The sequence below is a fragment of the Protopterus annectens genome, chromosome 2.part1 (genome assembly GCF_019279795.1).
Source record: "Protopterus annectens isolate FY-2018-M chromosome 2.part1, PAN1.0, whole genome shotgun sequence".
NCBI lineage: Eukaryota > Metazoa > Chordata > Ceratodontiformes > Protopteridae > Protopterus > Protopterus annectens.
In genome coordinates, this window is record NC_056729.1 from 1,702,767,899 (window position 1) to 1,702,789,120 (window position 21,222).

Here is a 21,222-nt window from a genome sequence, read left to right on the forward strand (position 1 = left end):
TTATTGTTGTGGAGAGGTTTAGCTCACTACAGCATGTGGCTCGCAGTGACTTGGATTTCTTTAGGTGGAGCATGTCCATCAATTCTGAGTTGCACATGGCTTTGTAAGTCAGGCAGAGATCACCTCTGAGTAAGCGATATGCCACTGAGTACAGCCAGAGTTTTTTCAGTCGGGCTGCATAGGACATATGTTTGAGGCCAGTAATCCTCTTGGTGAGGTACTTTTGTGGTCTTTCCAGCTGTTGGAAGTGTCTTGTGAGGTACATCCCAAATAGGGCTTTGTACTCTATGATGGGTCTAATGAGTGATGAGTAGAGGGGCACTACAACCTCTTTATTTCTAGATGCGAACCCTTTAGTAATTAGATGGGCCACATAGAAGGATTTCCTAACTTCTTTGGCAATATAATTGTCAAAGGAGAGATTACTATCCCCCTGGGTCCCCAGATCTCTTATTACCTCTTCTGTATTAAGGGGGCTGACACCTATGTGGTAATTCGTGGGTGTTTTGTTTTCCGCAAATGGGATGACTATGCATTTTTTGGCATTTGGCTTGAGGCCATGACTTTGACACCAGGTGTCCGTCTCAGTAAGGGCATTTTGGAGGATGTCCGTGTCAGCCGAAGAGTCAATTATGGCTCCCAGCTTGCAGTCATTGGTGAACTTGGTTAGCCGTAGTCCTCCTGTGTTTGCCTGTACTTCTGAGAGGTATATGCTGAACAGTAGGGGTCCCAGGACCAAGCCTTGCGGGACACCACTTGTGACTGGTTTAGAGTCGGACCTGGAGCCCGCTATTCTTACTGTGTGAGTTCTGTCTGTAAGCCAGTTGGCAACCCATCTCGTGATGTAGGGGTTTATGTTCAGGCGAGTGAGTTTTTCTGTAATACCCGAGTGGGGAAAGGTGTCGAAAGCCTTGGCGAGGTCAAGGTAGGCTTTGTGAACCACCTTTTCCTTGTCTATGGCCTTGGTGACTGTCTTGAAGAAGTCAACAAGGTTTAGTAGGCACGATCTGTCCTTAACAAAGCCGAACTGGGTCGGGTCAAATGTCTTCGTTAATGATTTCCATGATGATGCGCTCCATAGCCTTGCAGACCAGGCTAGTCAGGCTTATGGGGTGATAGTTACCAGGGTCAGTTGTGGCCTCTCCTTTGTGGAGAGGAATAACCATTGCTGTGTGCCATTCTATGGGAATGTAGCCTGTGGAGAGGCTGAGGCTGAACAGCGTGTTTAGGTGGGGGGTTAGTTTGTTCTGTAGTTCGTGCAAGACGCAGCCTGGGACACCATCTGGTCTCATTGATGCTGTGTTTTTTTGCTTTTGAAAGGGCTGTTTTCACCTGTGCGTCTGTGATTTTTTCGGACACGACTACACTCTTCCGGTATTGTTGTAGGCCCTTTTGGAGGTGGGGGGGTGACGTTTGCACTGAATCTATCTGCCAGGATGTTGGCAATATCAGTAGGTTCAGTATATTTTGTGATATTTTGCACTAGTTTAGTGCATATCTGTGAGTTGCCACTTAGATTCTTAACATAGCTAAAGAAGGCTTTGTGGTTATCATTTGAATCCTTGGCTATTTTTCTTTCGAAGTTAACCTTGGATGATTTCATGAGGGATCTTAGTTTCTTACTGATACTGATCAGGGATGTCCTTCCTTCTTGGGATTTGCTTTTTTTCTGAACTAGCTTCCTCCTTCTGTTGTATAGCCTGTTTATTGCAGGGGTCCACCAAACTGATTTCTTTCTCTTAGAGGAGTGAGTCTTGGTTTTGCTAGGGATGGCACAATCCATGCATCCTTGTAGGTGCTCATAGAGTGCATTTGTAAAGGTTTTTGCATATTGGGCAACGTTATTATTATTTATTTTATTTATTTATATTTGTTGACCGGGAGTGTCCGACTGGACGTAGGTCCATTTTCAGCGGAGGCCCGGGGAGAAAAGCTATTGTATTACACAGCGATTAACAATTTACATAGCAATTACTTACAACATATTTACAGATGAAGAACATAGTACATCAGTAGACAACTACAATCTTTATCTGTGAAGTACATAACAGACATTAACAAATGTTACAAGAAGAAGTTCCTGCTGTATAATAAGTACTGCCTTATGAGCATCTGAGTTTGCTATAATCAAGGTAATTAGTGGAGTGGAAAGAAAGGTAGTGGTTGGATGGGGAGGGTGATATTAGAGGTGGAGATGCAAGGGCATCGCCAGCATGTTTTTAGGTGCACTTTTAGTAAAGATTTGAAGTGGGTGCATGATGGTATGGAGGTAATTGTGGGTGGAAGGGAGTTCCATAATTTGGCTATGGTGCAAGAGAATAGTGCTTCACCAGCAGAGTTATTGACTTTAGTGATCTGCAAGTGATTTTTGTTGCTGGATCTTAGTGGTCTGGTGGTGCGATAGGGTTGGAATAGATTCTGGAGGGATGGGACATTTACTGGATGATTTACTAGTTTGTGGGCAAGTGAGAGTTGATACCATTGAAGGAGGTGAAGGAGTTCAAGCCAGCCCAGTTCAGCAAGTGAGAGACAGTGGTGACTATTGTTGGATGCCCTTGTGGCGAATTTGGCGATTTTGTTGTAGCAGGTCTCTAACTTGTTTAAATCGCATTGCCTTAGGTTGGTATATATTGGACAGGCATGAAGTAGGGTGGAGATAAGGTGGGAATTTGCTATTGAAATCTTTGCTGCTTTGGTGAGAAGTTGTTTATTTCTGTATAGCGCTCCTAGTTTATTGTGGACTTTTTTTATGGTCAAAGATATGTGAATGTCAAATTTTAGTTTATTGTCTATTTCCACTTCTAGCAATTTGGTGTGTTCAGTTGGGTATATAGTGGTGTTGTCTTTTGCTGTGGTGTTAAAGTGAGAGTTGTTTTGAGTATGTTTGGTGGGTTGGAAGATGAGTAGTTTAGTTTTGTTTGGGTTGAGTATTAATTGGGCATCGGATAACCAAGTTTCAACAGAGGAAAAGGCTTCCTGTGTGACTTTTTGCAGTTTGGGTAGGGACTGGGCTGAGCAGGTGATGGTTGAGTCATCTGTGTATTGTATGAGTGTGCCATGTTTGGTGGCAGAGGCTAGATTATTGGTGAAAACAGAGAAGAGTAGGGGTCCAAGGATGGATCCATGGGGAACCCCTATGGAGACAGGTATCCTTTAGCGTGGGGGCTGTGAAACATACCACCTCTGTCTTAAGTAAGGTGAAGTTTGCTTTAGAAAAGTTTTTTACTGTGGTTTCCTTAGATGGGGCTGGTGGTGGGGTGTGGACATCCAGAGTGATTAGTTTATGGTCTGATGTAACCAGTGACGGGTTGACCTCTGGTGTAGAACACCTGTCGCCCATGTTTGTGATGACCAGGTCCAATATGTTTTCACCTCTGGTAGGGGAGTTTACCAGCTGATCCAGGGCGTTTTAGTTGATGAATTCCAGGAAGCGCTGGGCCTGGGAATTTGTACTTGAGTAGTTTTCACAGTGAATGGTAGGGTAATTGAAATCGCCCAATATCAGGGTGTTTGGTAGGATCTTCATGTTTTTCAGTGTCTCCAGAAAGGTGGAGTGGTGGTCCTGGGTCATGGAGGGTGATCTGTAGCAGGCCACAATTTGCATTGCAGATTTGCCCGATGTTAGTTGCACATGGATGATCTCAGAGGTATCATGCTGTGCCACTAACCTGGAGGTGTAGGTATCCTTGATGAATATGGATACACCCCCCTCCTTTTGTGTTTCGGTCCGTGTTCTGTGGCCAAAACGTGTGGTATGAGTTGTAGCCCAGTAGTGCTGAGGTGCTCTCTGGAGCCTTGAACCAGGTTTCAGTTAATGCACAGATGTCGACATTCTCCATACTGAGGAGTGCTTCGAGCATGTGCATTTTGAGATTTACACTCCTGGCGTTGAGTAGCATAACCCTCAGTTTTTTGTTAATTGTGCTGTTTACGGAGGTGGTTTGACTTTTGAGCCTTGTCTAAAAAGGGCCTTATGGGGCAGCAAGAGCCTTGGCCAGTATTTGAAAGCCTAGGTGTGACAGGTGCAAGCTGTCTCTTGTGAAGCAATGTGGCTTGTCGAGCATGTCGTCCCAGGCTGACAGACACTGGATCCCCTTTGAATGACACCAGAAGCTTAGCCAATTGTTGAAATTGATAATTTTTTTCTTTATACTGAGGTATCATTCTTGGTGAGGGCAGGATGCTACTCAGGATCAGGGTCATACCAGCCTGGGCTGCATGCTCTTCCATGTCTCTTTTCATGTAGTCCATGGAGGTACTTCTCAGGTCATTCACACCAACATGAACAATGACAGAGTCATATTTGTACTTGTTCTGGAGTGACCTGAGTGCTTGTGTTATGTGGCAGATTCTGGCTCAAGACAGGCAGCTAACAGTAACCTTCTGCTTGTCCAGCCTAGTGAGTGGGACATCAGTGTGCCTGACTATAGAGTCACCTATTACTAGTGTGTTAGGTATGTTATTTTGCCTCAAGGACTGTGATTGTGAGGCACACTGATTTTGTGTATTATGTGTTGTCTGGTTTGTGACGGGAAGTGCAGGTTGTTTGGGTGTCTGCTTTGGAGGTCTCTGATGCTTTTGCAGGTTTTTATTTAGAGCCTCTGAGTATGTCTTTGTGTATTTATGTGTATTTTTTGCCAGTGCTGTTTTAGTAGGTCTGTGGGCAGCTGGAGGTGTGGTGCAAGTGTTAACCTTCTCCTCTTGACTGTCTGTTCCAGTCTTGGGTGGAGACAGCTTAGCTTCCAGTTTGGCTGTATAATTGCATCTCTTGCATATGTTAGTGTTTTATGATAGGAGTAACCTTCTGCTTGTCCAGCCTAGTGAGTGGGACGTCATTGTGCCTGACTATAGAGTCACCTATTACTAGTGTGTTACATATGTTATTTTGCCTTAAGGGCTGTGATTGTGAGGCACACTGATTTTGTGTTTTATGTGTTGTCTGGTTTGTGACGGGAAATGCAGGTTGTTTGGGTGTCTGTTTTGGAGGTCTCTAATGCTTTTGCAGGTTTTTATTTAGAGCCTCCGAGTATGTTTTTGTGTATTTATGTGTATTTTTTGCCAGTGCTGTTTTAGTAGTTCTGTGGGCAGCTGGAGGTGTGGTGCAAGTGTTAATATTTTCCTCTTGACTATCTGTTACAGTCTTGGATGGAGACAGCTTATCTTACAGTTTGGCTGTATAATTGCATCTCTTGCATATGTTAGTGTTTTGTGGGAGGAGGACAGGGTTGTCTGTGTACATGAGGTAGTTGTAACATTGCCTCAGGATACCCAGATTCACAAGCTGGACTGGAGAGTGCACCTGAAGTTGCCCTTTGGTCATGCCTGAATAGTAGGGTGAGCTGTTTAGTCGCTTGGTTGGTGAGGGGTGAATAAAGAGCCTTGGCCTCCTGGGCAATCAGTGTCAGGGTATATTAATGCTTGCTATTAGGTATGGGCAAGTGCTGGGCTGTAAGATGCTTTTTGAGTGCTTAGGTTGAGAGTTAGACTAGTTTCAAGGGAAAAAACTGAAGAGGAGACTTAGTGGAGCCAGGAATAATTTAACCGTAGCTAACCGGCATTGCTTGGTGCGCAAAACCGTGCAAACGCAGTTTTTATAGTAGGGAAATGAAAGAGATAGAAATTAGCCCAAAATGGTCAATAAACCACTAACCTCTGGGCTGGAACTACTCCTCCAGGGACAGATAGGTTGCTCAAAGCTCCCCTCTCTCACAGGTGAACAGAGAAACTTCCTTCTATCCAAGTAAGGTATGGGCAACACAGAAACTAGTATCACAGCCCTGAATTCAGCACTAGCCTGAAAACTGGGCTATACTAGCTTAGAAAGACAGGAAACAAGTATTTTTTTTGTTTTTTTGAAAAGATAAGGCAAAAACAGTAAAAATACACTTAAAACAGCTTTAAACAAGTACAAACAATCAGAAAAGGCTAGTGCACTTTACTGTGTAGCATACAACAGTTAAACAAATTATTTAAACAAAAAACAACTTTTTAAAAGTACAGGCAGTCAAATAAGTACAATATGTGAAAAAAACAAGCTTTTAAATCACAATAAACACTGGAAAATCTGTGTTTAGGCGGAAAACAGTTAAGAACAGAAAAAAGTACAAAAAACTGATACTTAATCATAGGTTCATAGGTTTATAGGTTGGTACTAGGCTATTGGCCCTAAGGCCTATGCAAGCCTAGCCATAACAATTCCCTGAAAAATTTTTCCCACAATATTTACTTCTCTGGGCCCCTGTCTAGCAGGGCGACTGACATGATCCCCGGGGAGAATTTCCTATCTCCCATCCAATCATCAAGGTTCCTTTTGAAGAGGGCCAATGAGGCGCTCTGCTTGACATGTATGGGCAGTCTATTCCAGAGTATGGGGAGTCTCTGGGTCAGGAACCTATCCCTCCAGCATGTTTTGTTCATTGTGATGATAAGGTTTAGATCCCTGGAACGTGTGGCTCTGAGGGATTGGGATTTCTTTAAGTGGAGCATGTCGAACAGCTCAGGGTTTGACATGGCCTTGTATGTTAAGCAGAGATCGCCTCTGAGTAGACGATATGCCACAGAGTATAGCTGGAGGTTTTTTAGACGGTCAACATATAGCATCTGCTTTAGGCCTGTGATTCTTTTAGTGAGGTATTTCTGTGGCCTTTCCAGCTGTTGCAGATGTCTTGCGAGGTACATACCAAATGAGGCATTATACTCTATAATGGGTCTAATGAGGGATGAGTACAGTGGGACAATGACCTCCTTTTTCTGGATGAAAAGCCCTTAGTGATGAGGTGTGCCACATAGAAGGATTTCCTGACTGTTGTGGTGATGTGGTTATCAAAAGTGAGACCACTGTCGACTTGTGTCCCTAAGTCTCTCATCACACTTTCAATGTTTAGTGTCCTGCCACCTATGTGGTAGTGATCTCTCCAAAGTCCCTCTTCTAAGCTAGAAGGCTTGTATCAGTTTAAGGCTTTCTAGTACTACCCAGTAGGTTAGTTACAGGAAAGATGGGAAACAAGCACAGATGTGGTCTTTTAAACCAGAAAGTTGAAATAGACAGACAAACTGTCCAAATGGTCAATAAACTATGATTTATGGGCCAAGAACCTCTCCTCTCATGGTAGACAGGCTACATAGTGTTTACCACTCCCACTGTTAAGCTAGTAGGCTTTCCTCCAACACAGAAAGGCTTGCGGGGCTCAGAAGCTTACCAACAGTCCTGGATACAGCAACTATGTATCTGGACTAGACAAGAACAGAAAAGGTGGGAAACAAGCTCCAGTGTGGCTTTTAAACCAGAACGTTGAAAGAGATGAAAAAAAAAACTGCCCAAATGGCCAATAGCTACTATTTCTGGGCCAGGAACCACTCCTCTTGTGATAGATAGGCTACCTAATGCTTACCACTCCCACTGATAAGCTAGAAGGCTTCCCTCCAACATAGAAAGGCTTGGGGGGCTCAAAAGCTTACAAAGATTCCTGGATACAGCAAATGTGTACCTGGACTAGACTAGTTACAAGAAAGGCAGGGAACAAGTACAAACGTAGGCTTTTAAGCCAGCAAGTTGAAAGAAATGGAAAACTGCCCAAACGGCCAAATAAACTACAATTTCTGGGCCAATACTCACTCTTCCCATGGAGGATAGGCTACCTAGTGCTTACCATTCCCACTGATAAGCTAGAAGGCTTCCCTCCAACACAGAAAGGCTTGGGGGGGGGGGCTCAGAAACTTACTAACAATCCTGGATACAGCAACTCTGTAACTGGACTAGGCTAGTTATAGGAAAGGCGGGAAACAGGCACAAGTGCGGTTTTCAAATCAGAAAGTTGAAAGAGATGGAAAAAAAACTGCTCAAACAGCCAATAGCTACAATTTTTGGGCCAGGGACCACTCCTCTTGTGGTAGATAGGCTACCTGATGCTTACCACTCCCACTGATAAGCTAGAAGGCTTCCCTCCAACATGGAAAGGCTTGGGGGGACTCAGAAGCTTACAAAGAGTCCTGGATACAGCAAATCTGTATGTGGACTAGACTAGTAACAGGAAAGGCAGGGAACAAGCGCAAACACAGACTTTTAAATCAGAAGGTTGAAAGAGATGGAAAAGCATCCCAAACGGCCAATAAACTATCATTTCTGGGCCAGAAACCACTCCTCCTGTGGTAGATAGGTTACCTAGTGCTTACCACTTCCACTGATCAGCTAGAAGGCTTCTCTCCAGCACAGAAGGGCTTGGGGGGGCTCAGAAGCTTACCAACAGTCCTGGATACAGCAAATATGTACTTGGATTACACTAGTTATAGGAAAGGCAGGGAACAAACGCAAAACAGGCTTATAACCAGAAAGTAGAAAGTGATGAAAAAACTGCCCAAATGGCCAATGAACTACAATTTCAGGGCAAAAACCCACTCTTCCCATTATAGATAGGCTACCTAGTGCTTACCACTCCCACTGATAAGCTAGAAGGCTTCCCTCCAAAGCAGAAAGGCTTGGGGGGGCTCAGAAGCTTACCAACAGTCTTGGATACAGCAAGTCTGTATCTGGACTTGACTAGTTACAGGAAAGGAAGAAAACAAGCTTAGATTTTTTTTTGTTACAGAAAAGCAGCTAAAACAACAGTAAATGCAATTTAAATTGTAGTGCAGGCCAGCACACCTGAGTGTGTAGCAACATTATGGCAAATACAGTTCAAATAAATGCAATTAAATTAACAAATGACTAAAAAACAAGTGCAGAAGGCAGTAAATTAGAAGGCTACTAACAAGCAGTAATAAGTGCAGAGTAAGAGCGACTGAACAGATAACAGCACGCAGAAGAGCAACTAAGACAGTTACAGTAAAAGCAGCAGAATAAAAAAAAAAAAAATATATATATATATATATATATATATATATATATATATATATATATATATTTTTTTTTTTGAGGGAGGGAACAGAGCAGGATTAAAAAGCTACAGGGACTGTCCTTTCCAAATGCGCTCTTTGTACAAAGTGGGAGGGCCTGAAATCAGAATATGATCTCACTGCACTCAGTTGAGTGAGCAAATGAGATGGGCTCAGAAGGAGTATCCAAATACAAATCTACAAGAGGGGTGGGCAATTTCAAAGCCACCAACATTAACACCAAAACAAGAACAGGGAGGGTGGGTGGGGAACTAACGGTAGAGAGACAGCCACAACTTCAGTTGAGTTAATATTCAGTGAAAAACACAAATAAATAAATTAAATACAGCACTATATGCAAAAGAGCAGATAAAAGTGTACTTAAATTCACTTATATGTCCAGCTGATTTCAGTTAGATGTTAGCCGGCCAAAGCTCTGATATTAAACAGAGATAACTCAAAATGTACCACTTATATAAGGCAAGACAAAATGTCAGTGATGAGCTAAAACTACCCCCACTGCTATCAAAGGCTACACAGAAATTCTAAAAAGTACTCTGTAGAGAGACAGCCACAACTTCAGTTGAGTTAATATTCAGTGAAAACACAAATAAATAAATTAAATACAGTACTATATGCAAAAGAGCAGATAAAAGTGTACTTAAATTCACTTATATGTCCAGCTGATTTCAGTTAGATGTTAGCCGGCCAAAGCTCTGATATTAAACAGAGATAACTCAAAATGTACCACTTATATAAGGCAAGACAAAATGTCAGTGATGAGCTGAAACTACCCCCCACTGCTATCAATGGCTACACAGAAATTCCAAAAAGTACTCTGTAGAGAGACAGCCACAACTTCAGTTTAGTTAATATTCAGTGAAAAACACAAATAAATAAATTAAATACAGTACTATATGCAAAAGCGCAGATAAAAGTGTACTTAAATTCACTTATACGTCCAGTTGATTTTAGGTAGTTGTTAGTCGGCCAAAGCTCTGATATTAAGCAGAGATAACTCAAAATGTCCCACTTATATAAGGCAAGACAGAATGTCAATGATGAGCTGAAACTACACCCTACTGCTATCAATGTCTACACAGAAATTCTAAAAAGTACTCTGTAGAGAGAGAGCCACAACTTCAGTTGAGTTAATATTCAGTGAAAAACACAAATAAATAAATTAAATACAATACTATATGCAAAAGAGCAGATAAAAGTGTACCTAAACTCACTTATATTTCCAGCTGATTTCAGATAGATGTTAGCCGGCCAAAGCTGTGATATTAAACAGAGATACCTCAAAATGTACCACTTACATAAGGCAAGACAGCATGTCAGTGATGAGCTAAAACTACCCCCCACTGCTATCAATGGCTACACAGAAATTCCAAAAAGCACTCTGTAGAGACACAGCCACAACTTCAGTTGAGTTAATATTCAGTGAAAAACACAAATAAATAAATTAAATACAGTACTATATGCAAAAGAGCAGATAAAAGTGTACTTAAATTCATTTATATGTCCAGCTGATTTCAGGTAGATGTTAGCCGGCCAAAGCTCTGATATTAAGCAGAGATAACTCAAAATGTCCCACTTATATAAGGCAAGACAGAATGTCAATGATGAGCTGAAACTACCCCCCACTGCTATCAATGGCTACACAAAAATTCTAAAAGGTACTCTGTAGAGAGACAGCCACAACTTCATTTGAGTTAATACTCAGTGAAAAAGACAAATAAATAAATTAAATACAGTACTATATGCAAAAGAGCAGATAAAAGTGTACTTAAATTCACTTATACATCCAGCTGATTTTAGGTAGATGTTAGCTGGCCAAAAATCTGATATTAAGCAGAGATAACTCAAAATGTACCACTTATATAAGGCAAGACAGAATGTCAGTGATGAGCTGAAACTACTCCCACCACTGCTATCAATGGCTACACAGAAATTCTAAAAAGTACTCTGTAGAGAGACAGCCACAACTTCAACGGAGTTAATATTCAGTGAAAAACACAACTGAATACATTAAATACAGTACTATATGCAAAAGAGCAGATAAAAGTGTACTTAAATTCACTTATACATCCAGCTGATTTCAGGTAGATGTCAGCCGACCAAAGCTCTGATATTAAGCAGAGATAACTCAAAATGTACCACTTATATAAGGCAAGACAGAATGTCAGTGATGAGCTGAAACTACCCCCCACTGCTATCAATGGCTACACAGAAATTCTAAAAAGTACTCTGTAGAGAGGCAGCCACAACTTCAGTTGTGTTAATATTCAGTGAAATACACAAATAAATAAATTAAACACAGTACTATATGCAAAAGAGCAGATAAAAGTGTACTTAAATTCACTTATATGTCCAGCTGATTTCAGTTAGATGTTAGCCGGCCAAAGCTCTGATATTAAACAGAGATAACTCAAAATGTACCACTTATATAAGGCAAGACAGAATGTCAGTGATGAGCTAAAACTACCCCCACTGCTATCAATGGCTACACAGAAATTCTAAAAAGTACTCTGTAGAGAGACAGCCACAACTTCAGTTGAGTTAATATTCAGTGAAAAACACAAATAAATAAATTAAATACAGTACTATATGCAAAAGAGCAGATAAAAGTGTACTTAAATTCACTTATACATCCAGCTGATTTCAGGTAGATGTTAGCCGACCAAAGCTCTGATATTAAGCAGAGATAACTCAAAATGTACCACTTATATAAGGCAAGACAGAATGTCAGTGATGAGCTGAAACTACCCCCACTGCTATCAATGGCTACACAGAAATTCTAAAAAGTACTCTGTAGAGAGACAGCCACAACTTCAGTTGAGTTAATATTCAGTGAAAAACACAAATAAATTAAATACAGTACTATATGCAAAAGAGCAGATAAAAGTGTACTTAAATTCACTTATATGTCCAGCTGATTTCAGTTAGATGTTAGCCGGCCAAAGCTCTGATATTAAACAGAGATAACTCAAAATGTACCACTTATATAAGGCAAGACAGAATGTCAGTGATGAGCTAAAACTACCCCCACTGCTATCAATGGCTACACAGAAATTCCAAAAAGTACTCTGTAGAGAGACAGCCACAACTTCAGTTGAGTTAATATTCAGTGATAAACACAAATAAATACATTAAATACAGTACTATATGCAAAAGAGCAGACAGAAGTGTACTTAAATTCACTTATACGTCCAGTTGATTTCAGGTATATGTTAGCCGGCCAAAGCTCTGATATTAAGCAGAGATAACTCAAAATGTCCCACTTATATAAGGCAAGACAGAATGTCAATGATGAGCTGAAACTACCCCCCACTGCTATCAATGGCTACACAAAAATTCTAAAAAGTACTCTGTAGAGAGACAGCCACAACTTCATTTGAGTTAATATTCAGTGAAAAACACAAATAAATAAATTAAATACAGTACTATATGCAAAAGAGCAGATAAAAGTGTACTTAAATTCACTTATACATCCAGCTGATTTCAGGTAGATATTAGCCGGTCAAAAATCTGATATTAAGCAGAGATAACTCAAAATGTATCACTTATATAAGGCAAGACAGAATGTCAGTGATGAGCTGAAACTACTCCCACCACTGCTATCAAGGGCTACACAGAAATTCTAAAAAGTACTCTGTAGAGAGACAGCCACAACTTCAGTTGAGTTAATATTCAGTGAAAAACACAAATAAATTAAATACAGTACTATATGCAAAAGAGTAGATAAAAGTGTACTTAAATTCACTTATATGTCCAGCTGATTTCAGTTAGATGTTAGCCGGCCAAAGCTCTGATATTAAACAGAGATAACTCAAAATGTACCACTTATATAAGGCAAGACAGAATGTTAGTGATGAGCTAAAACTACCCCCCACTGCTATCAATGGCTACACAGAAATTCTAAAAAGTACTCTGTAGAGAGACATCCACAACCTCAGTTGAGTTAATATTCAGTGAAAAACACAAATAAATAAATTAAATACAATACTATATGCAAAAGAGCAGATAAAAGTGTACTTAACTCACTTATATGTCCAGCTGATTTCAGATAGATGTTAGCCGGCCAAAGCTGTGATATTAAACAGAGATAACTCAAAATGTACCACTTACATAAGGCAAGACAGAATATCAATGATGAGCTAAAACTACCCCCCACTGCTATCAATGGCTACACAGAAATTCCAAAAAGTACTCTGTAGAGAGACAGCCACGACTTCAGTTGAGTTAATATTCAGTGAAAAACACAAATAAATTAAATACAATACTATATGCAAAAGAGCAGATAAAAGTGTACTTAAATTCACTTATACATCCAGTTGATTTCAGGTAGACGTTAGCCGGACAAAGCTCTGATATTAAGCAGAGATAACTCAAAATGTACCACTTATAAAAGGCAAGACAGAAACCACTTATAAAAGGCAAGACAGAATGTCAGTGATGAGCTGAAACTACTCCCCACTGCTATCAATGGCCACAAAGAAATTCTAAAAAGTACTCTGTAGAGAGAGCCACAACTTCAGTTGAGTTAATATTCAGTGAAAAACACAAATAAATAAATTAAATGCAGTACTATATGCAAAAGAGCAGATAAAAGTGTACTTAAATTCACTTATACGTCCAGCTGATTTCAAGTAGATGTTAGCCGACCAAAGCTCTGATATTAAGCAGAGATAACTCAAAATGTACCACTTATATAAGGCAAGACAGAATGTCAGTGATGAGCCGAAACTACCCCCCACTGCTATCAATGGCTACAAAGAAATTCTAAACAGTACTCTGTAGAGAGACAGCCACAACTTCAGTTGAGTTAATATTCAGTGAAAAACACAAATAAATTAATTAAATACAGTACTATATGCAAAAGAGCAGATAAAAATGTACTTAAATTCACTTATACATCCAGCTTTCAGGTAGATGTTAGCCGGCCGAAGCTCTGATATTAAGCCAAATCTTTAGGAGATATTGGTCAGAGCATTAAAGAAGTCGAGAGGGAGTGTAAGAGGAGACAAATGATGAGATATTAGGGCAGGGTGATGATTTACTAAGGAGGGAGTGGATTATGAGAAGTTGAGAAAGCAAGAGGTGGTGTGGAAGCTCTAGCCAGTTAAGTGTCCTGACGGCAAGGCAGTGGTGAATTTTAGGAGCAAGATTAGCAGCAAATCTAGTAACCTTATTATAGGTGGTTTCAAGTTTAGAAAGTGGAATGTTAAAATAATGTATATATGGACATATGAAGGGACAGTATGCTAAGTGTTTTGGAGGTGAAAAGAGTGTCAGATAGAGTGATGTTTATGAAGCTGGAAATTGATGGTGTAATGATTAATGTTCTTAGTGCATATGATCCGCAAGTTGGCTGTGCGACGGATAAAAAAGAAAAATTTTGGAGTGAATTGGATGAAGTGGTGATAACTGTACCCAAGGGTGAGAGAGTGGTGATTGGGGCAGATTTCAATGGGCATGTTGGTGAAGCGAACAGAGGGGATGAGGAAGTGATGGGTAGGTATGGTGTTAAACAAAGGAATGCAGAAGTTCAGATGGTAGTGCATTTTGTGAAAAGGATGGACATAGGTGTGGTGAATACGTATTTTAACAAGAGGGAGGAGCATAGGGTGACATAAAAGAGTGGAGGAAGATGCACACAGGTGGATTATATCTTATGTAGGAGGGCCAGTTTGAAGGAGATTGGAGACTGTAAAGTGGTGACCGGGGAAAGTGTAGTTAGGCAGCATAGGATGGTGTTTTTTAGGATGGCATTGGTGATCAAGAAGAGGAGTAGGAGTGTGAGGGCAGCATCACAGATCAAAAGGTGGAAATTGAAACAGGGTAATTGTGAGGTGGAGTTCAGGGATGAGTTAAGACAGGCAGTGGGTGTCAGTGAAGAGTTACCAAATAGTTGGGTAACTACAGCAAAGCTAGTAAGGGAGATGGCTAGAAAGGTGCTTGGTATGACATCTGGACAGAGGAAGGACGACAAGGAAACATGATGGTGGAATAAGGAAGTACAGGAGAATATACAGAGAAAGAGGTTGGCAAAGAAGAAGAGGGATTGTCAGAGTGATGAAGATAGTAGGCAGGAGTATAAGGAGATGAGGTGCATGGCAAAGAGAGAGGTGGTGAAGGCTAAGGATAAGGCACATGAAGAGTTGTATGAAAGGTTGGACACTAAGGAGGGAGAAAAGGACCTGTACTGATTGGCTAGACAGAGACAGAGCTAGGAAAGATGTGCAGCATGTAAAGGTGATAAAAGATAATGAGGGAAACATACTCACAAGTGAGTAGAGTGTGTTGATGAGATGGAAAGAGTACTTTGAGGGGTTGATGAATGAAGAGAATGAGAGGGAGAGAAGGTTGGATGATGTGGCGATAGTGAATCATGAAGTACAATGGATTAGCAAGGAGGAAGTAAGGATAGCTATGAAGAGGATGAAGAATGGAAAGGCTGTTGGCCCAGATGACATACCTGTGGAAGCATGGAGGTGTTTAGGTGAAATGGCAGTGGAGGTTTTAACCAGATTGTTTAATGAAATCTTGGAAAGTGAGAGGATGCCTGAGGAATGGTGAATAAGTGTTTTGGTACCAATTTATAAGAATAAGGGTGATATACAGAGCTGTAGTAACTACAGAGGGATTAAATTGATCAGTCACAGCATGAAGTTATGGGAAAGAGTAGTGGAAGCTAGGTTAAGAAGGGACGTGATGATTAGTGATCAGCAGTATGGTTTCATGCTGGGAAAGAGCAGTACAGATGCGATGTTTGCTCTGAGAGTGTTGATGGAGAAGTACAGAGAAGGTCAGAAGGAGTTGCATTGTGTTTTTGTAGTCTTAGAGAAAGCATATGACAGGGTGCCTAGAGAGGAGTTGTGGTATTGTATGAGGAAATCAGGAGTGTCAGAGAAGTATGTAAGAGTGGTACAGGATATGTATGAGGGTAGTGTGACAGCGGTGAGGTCTGCAGTGGGAGTGACGGATGCGTTTAAGATGGAGGTGGGGTTACATCTAGGATCAACTCTGAGCCCTTTCTTATTTGCAATGGTGATGGACAGGTTGACAGACGAGATCAGACAGGAGTCCCCGTGGACTATGATGTTTGCAGATGACATTGTGGTCTGTAGTGAGAGTAGAGAACAGGTGGAGGAGACCCTGCAGAGATGGAGATATGCTCTAGAGAGAAGAGGAATGAAGGTCAGCAGGACTAAGACAGAATATATGTGTGTGAATGAGAGGGAGGATAGAGGAATGGTGAGGATGCAAGGAGTAGAGGTGGCGAAGGTGGATACGTTTAAATACTTGGGATCAATAGTTCAGAGTAACAGTGAGTGTGGAAGAGAGATGAAGAAGAGAGTGCAGGCAGGATGGAGTGGGTGGAGAAGAGTGTTAGGAGTGATTTGTGACAGACGAGTACCAGTAAGAGTGAAAGGTAAGGTCTAGAAGAGGGTAGTGAGACCAGCTATGTTATATGGGTTGGAGACAGTGGCACTCACAAAAAGACAGGAGTTTGAGCTGGATGTGGCAGAGTTAAAGATGTTAAGATTTGCACTGTGTGTGACGAGGATGGACAGGATTAGGAATAAGTATATTAGAGGGTCAGCCCAGGTTGGAAGGTTTGGAGACAAAGCCAGAGAGGCACGATTACGTTGGTTTGGCCATGTGCTGAGGAGTGATGCTGAGTATAGAAGGCCTAAGATAAGGTTTATGGATGTGGTGAGAGAGGACATGCAGGTGGTTGGTGTGGCAGAGCAAGATGCAGAGGACAGGAAGAAATGGAAACAGATAATACGCTGTGGCGACCCCTAACGTGAACAGCCGAAAGATGATGATGATGATGGACATATTTATGATGTTCAACATGGCAATGAGACAAATGCTCTTTTTAGACACATGGATTCTTGTACACAGAGTAAATTTTTTTTTTTTTTGTTAGAACAACTTGTTGAAAAGGAAAAGGAGAGAATCTTGGGAAACCAGGATTGAATATAAAGAGTTGGTTTGGCAATTAAGGTTAGACGCAGAAACACCTCCTGGGCTAAATGACAGTGTATCAGTTACCAGTGTTTTTTGAGATATGAGCAGCTAAACTATATATATATATATATATATATATATATATATATATATATATATATATATATATATATATATTTTTTTTTTTACAAATGATTGTTATAATGGTATTTGATACTTTATTATTATGTGAACCTTTCATTTTACTTTTATTACTATCCTTTTTAGATACAGATATTTGAATGTAATTTTGATTTATTAAGGTTTGATTAATTCTATTTAGTGACTAGGCTTGAGGAATGAGATAAGTTGTATATATTATATAAAAATAAATGGTTATGATGTTTAAGTAGTTCTGAAGACGTCTTCTATTTAAGAGACAAAATCACTTAACTATTTTTACTCCTAATACATTGTGTTTATCTCTATCCTTTGTCCTTGCTTTTGGTGGTTGCTTGCAGTTCATTTTTTGTTTTATGTTATCAGTTTCAGAATTCTGTTGGTCAGATTTTGTTACGCCATGGCTGGGAGAAGTGACAGTATCAATGTATGAGATGATGGGTAAGTTTAAGGTCAAACTTTTAAAATATCGTATGCTGCAAATTGAAAACTTATATCTGTCAGAATGTGTTAGGGTTAAGAGGGCTCCAAGGGGTTTATGATTCAGTTTACTATCAAAATCACGAGTACAGGTTAGACAAAAATAGGAATGTCAAACAACAGTTGGATGATTCAAGTTTCTCCGATTCTTCGAATTTGGCATTATATTCGACATAGTGCCTGTGTTCCTCTGCTGAGTTTCGGAGATGTGATTTGCATGAATGACTGAATTTTATTCTGATGTTCATGATTTTGATAGTAAACCTATGATTATATAAATTTCCAAATAATGTTCAGTTGGGCAGCAATCTTCATCATGATCTGGTGGAATTGTTTAATCGATTTGGACTTGAACTCATGAATACTATAATCAGAAATAATGACAAGCTAATGCATTCATTGCTAGATGAGTTTCTGGTTTTGAACAACGTCATTATTCAGGACCCTATGTACTCAGTGGATAGTTTTAAATATTTTCAGGTCTTCAAAGATGTGGCTTATAGATGCGAAGACCTAAAAAAGAGAAACATTTCTAAGTTACAGAGGGACCTCAATGAATATTGGGCTAATAAGGCCTACTTCTACCCAATACTAGGAGAGGGGGTCTAATGTTCCATTACCATCTGAGGATTGTGTTAATGCATCTGGAGCATTTCTCCCCAGGCCTCTGTTGAAAACTGTCTCATTCCAAGTAGGACTTTCCTGGTAAACAAGTGTTAAATAAAAAATAAATAAATAACAGATACGTTTGGCACATTGGGTCGCATTGTCAAATCACATAAAAGAGTTTTTTTTATTTGATTTTTGGCTTGGGCCTAGGGTGCCTTCTGTGTGGAGTCTAAATGCCCTCCCTGTGTTTGCATGTTTTTTTTTTCTCTGGCTGCTCTGGCTTCCTCCCACATTCCAAAGATATGAAATAAGTGGACTGGACATCCTAAATGTGCCATAGATGTGTGTGCATGTGTGTGTGTGTGTGTGTGTGTGCGCGCACGTGTGTGCGTGTGTGTGCGTGTGTGTGCGTGTGGTGTGTGTGTGTGCGTGTGTGTGTGTGCGTGTGTGTGTGTGTGTGTGTGTGTGTGTGTGTGTGTGTGTGTGTGTGTGTGTGTGTGTGCTATGAAAGAACAACCACAGCAGGGCTAGCCACCCAGTAGTGCGAATATTGGTACTAGATGGTGGTCACTGTTGTTGTGACACCCCAACCCCATGTGCAAAATGGGAAAAGGGGGTTATGGCTGGATGGATAGATGGACAGTGGATTAATTAAAATAATAACATACAGGTATTAACAGCAGCAAAAAAATGTATTTACATATATATATATATATATACATATGTGTGTGTGTGTGTGTGTGTATGTGTGTGTGTCAATGACAAAACAAACTTCAAAATATGCAATATTGCAAATAAACACCATTTAAAATGTCAAATAACATTTATTGGGTCTATATTAGAACACCGAACTTTCAAAATTTCGAGTGTTCTAATATCAACCCATTTTCAACAAACGCTGAAAGTATCGAAGAAACAGAAAACCAAATTTTTTCCTAGGGAAAGAATTCGGTTGTCCGTTTCTGTTGCTTCGGTATTTTCAGAGCTGTGGTGGAAAGTTACGGGTCGGGTTCAGGTAAGTGTGCGATTGTGTGGATGTAATGGTTAGGGCAGGTTAGGTGAGTTACGGTTAGGGCGCGGGTCAGGTAAGTGTGTGATTGTGTGGACGTGAGGGTTAGGGCGGGGTAGGTGAGTTAGGGTTAGGGCGCGGGTGAGGTGACTGTGCGATAGTGACGGACCTTAGGGTTAGGGTTTGGGTTAAGGTAAGTGGATAGTTAGTGGTGTATGCATAGTTTAGTGTTGGGTTAAGTGTAAGAGTTTAGGTTTATGTGTGTGGATTGCCGTTTGTTTGGTGTGCTTGTGTTGTGTATATGTGTTTTGGAACAGTGAATTTTTTTCCCTAGGAAAAAATTCACTGTTCTGTATGTTCGATGTTTTAAATTTTCAATGAATAGGGTTCGATATTAAAACACTTGAAATTTTGAAAGTTTGGTGTTCTAATATAGACCTCATTTACTTATAGAATACAACTCCTTTGCTTCCAATATCAAACTGTAAATGTTATTTGTCTTTCGGCTTTTCCTGGTTAGGGGTCGCCACAGCGGAACTCCGGTCTGCTAATGACTGGCAGTAGGTTTTTACAGTGCCAAGTTGCCAGCTCGACGCCCAACCTTCAACGAAGGCACACCCATTCACGCATGTCTTTCGGAACGCCATGCAACCGCGGGGAGGACATGCAGACTCCACACAGAAGGCACTCCCTGTACTCCAGCTGAGAATCGAATGGGAGAACCTCTTGCTGTGAGGCAACAACACTACTGCTGCACCACCGCGGATATTCAATATCAAACTGTAAATAAAGAACAATAATCCAATTAGAGCTAACAATAAACTGGAGAGCAGAAAATGTTTGTAGACAGCCAGATACCTGCATTTCTGAACCACTTAATTGTACTAACAAGTTAAGGGAGGACCAGAATCCATCTTCATGGTATCATGTTGCTACCAGTGGCTGGCAGCATCATCATTCCAATCCATGTTATTGTTTAAAATAAATATAAATGTATTTCCTTGCAGCTATATGTAGAAATCATCACAGCATCTGCTATGCATACACTGCCATCTTCCCAAAACCCAGTGGGGTCTTCGACATCTGCTTTAACAACCACTAGCTCAGGCAGATGGAATATCAGCTTAAAATGTTAGCACCACAGTAGTGAGAAACACTTCATGCTACACTAGAGCATTGGCAATGAATATGACTCCAAACATTTAGATGGGGTCAGAACACACACAGTGTTCTGATTTCCCTGCCATAAAAGGTGAGTATGCAACCTGTTGACTCTAGTGAGGTTTATTGATCTGTTTGGTGACAGTATTTTGGTGCATATAATGTGTTTATTTCATTTTTTGCAAAAAAATAGTCTATAAGCTGATAGTGGTTGGACTGATATGCTATGGTTATCTGTACTGAGGTCTTGAATGGACAGAAAAATATAGATTTTATAGATAAGACCTTTCAAATATAACTGCATTTTCAAAAGAATTGGTTTGTTTACTTAATTTTCCCAGAAATTAGTGTGAACAGTGGAGATTGCTAGTTTCAGTTTCAGACAGTGGAATGTAACTATTTTAAAACTCAACATGTTCACCATGACATTGTTTCCATTTAAGCCATTTTGTAAAACATGATTATTAAACTTACTTGGTATGTGGTTGACATCTATTCTCTGACAAACTGTTGTTATAGAAACTTCCTGGGGGACAGCCCTTGCAGTTGATTTCTTCATCTATACAAAAAAAAAAACATGATTCAGTGCCTTAAAATAACCAATGGATCCAATGGATGTCAAGGAAAATCACTGCTGTATATAATAAACAATTGTCATACAACCGCCACAGTACAGTAATAAAGAAAGTCGTACCTTCCTATCCCTATTCCAGACTCACCTTAGTTTCCTCTGGGCTCAAAATTACCCACATCCATGGCCAGTGAGAAGATCAAGGATGCTGGTGTATTATGCTGCTGTCAGGGAGTCTGTCCAACCCCCCTGCCTAGCCTTGCGAGCTCCACAATTGCATTCATCCCCACATGCACAACCTCTGAACCAAGAGGCAAAACTTGTCTGGCTCTTAATGTTGCTACTGCAGTAAGCCTAGGCAGCCTCCCTGCCCTGGATG

The 21,222-nt window shown here is 40.5% G+C and overlaps 1 protein-coding gene across 1 annotated transcript in view; it reads right to left on the bottom strand.

Moving 5' to 3' along the window:
- The window catches only part of LOC122794790, a 228,216-nt gene extending 207,389 nt beyond the window's left edge, over nt 1-20,827 (bottom strand). Inside the window, exon 1 of the mRNA XM_044063409.1 lies at nt 20,747-20,827. The gene's annotated coding sequence lies outside the window, so the exon portion shown is untranslated. The remainder of the gene's footprint in view (nt 1-20,746) is intronic.
- Nucleotides 20,828-21,222: the final 395 nt, after the last annotated feature.